The sequence below is a fragment of the Microtus ochrogaster genome, chromosome 10 (assembly GCF_000317375.1).
Source record: "Microtus ochrogaster isolate Prairie Vole_2 chromosome 10, MicOch1.0, whole genome shotgun sequence".
Classification (NCBI taxonomy): domain Eukaryota; kingdom Metazoa; phylum Chordata; class Mammalia; order Rodentia; family Cricetidae; genus Microtus; species Microtus ochrogaster.
Genome location: NC_022016.1, coordinates 1,064,120 through 1,065,763, shown reverse-complemented (window position 1 = coordinate 1,065,763; position 1,644 = coordinate 1,064,120).

Sequence of the window (1,644 nt, the reverse complement as noted above, 5' to 3'; positions counted from 1 at the left end):
AAAGGCTCCTTATGGAGTTTAGGCAAGAAACTATTCTTGCCTGGACTGTTTGATGGTATGCTGTATGAACTGGAATTGTAGGGCCCACAGAAAAATAACTACTAAACTTGCCTAAAGGTGAGACAGTATTTCAAGGTTCCTGAATCATAAATGAACTGCCAGACATTTTGCAGGACACAAAAGAAAGCAACTGATGAACTTTGCCAGTACAAGGCATATGAGATCTTCAAGTTTCCTGCTTCATGGAAAAGTCTTATGGATACTATAGGCCAGTAGGCTGAAGATGGATGCCCCAATGTTACAAAGAACTTTGAGTGAATGTCCAAGCAGCAAGATGTCTTTGTCAATTCTAGAGTTTTGGAGGTTGCTTGCTGTGCACTTTCTGTTAAATTAGGTGGTGTCATGTTTTTCTGGGGTCTTTAATAGAGTTGAAGATTAAATTGTTATAATTATATTTTCCTTAGTTATGATAAAAGATAAAGTAGATATAAATATTGTAACTACAATTATTGCTTGATATCTGTTTTTTATATGCAATTTTGCTATGTTAAAGTTAAAATCTTCCTTTATATTTAGATAGAAAAGGGGAGGGAGGTGGGAGATGATGTAAGCTGTGACTATGTTTTACTGTTATCGGTTAATAAAGAAGCTGCTTTTGGCCAGTGGCTTAATAGAGTAAAGTCAGGCTGGAAGAGATATATAGAGAGAGTAGGCAAAGTCAGGGAGAAGTCATGTAGTCACCACTGAAGGAGACAGACTCCAGGGAAGTTTACCAGTAAGCCACACGTCCCATAGTAATGGATAGATTATTAGAAATAGGTTAATTTAAGAGATAGAAAGAGAGAGTAGGCAGAGTCAATGAGAAGCCATGTAGCTGCCTCAGGAGACAAACATTTGATGCCAGACCGAACCTGACCAATAGATCACCACCACATGGCAATACACAGGTTAATAGAAATGGGTTAATTTAAGATGTATGAGCTAGCTAGAATTATGCATAAGCTAATAGGACAAGCAATGTTTTAATTAACACATTTGCTGTGTGATAATTTTTGGGTCTGTGTGGCCAAGAAACAAAGGAGTAGCGTCAGCCTACAATTGCCTAGGGAAATGTTTTCCCAGGTTCATTCTTGAAAACACCCAAAAGTCATTGCAGACAGTCCAAGGAGATTAATCTGTATCTCACATTGCCAGCAGGACTTGGTATAACTCAATTAATGTTGTAATTGTAAACATGCAGAATTTGAGTTCAGACATGGAAGTTTGCATCTCATAAAACAATTAAATTTGTGCTCAGGGAATGTTTAGCAGTGTCAGACATCATTATTGCTGCTTCTCAGTAGGTAGTTTATGACTCTAAAAACTTACATTTCCCTAGATATTCCAGGATATTGTAGATGCCATAATTGTGGGACATTCACTAAGGTAGCTATATAAATTTTGTAAAGCAGGTTCAACAGACAACCCACATGTGGTACAGGCAGTAAAGTGGAAGAGGCAGTGGCCTCCCAAGCCTATTACAGTCCAGATAATGCCATGGAAAGACACATATATTGAACATGCAGCTTCAGGATTTGGTATTTGTACAGTTGAATTACCACCTTACTTTGGTCTGGTTTTTCCTTGCTATAACCCCTTTATTTC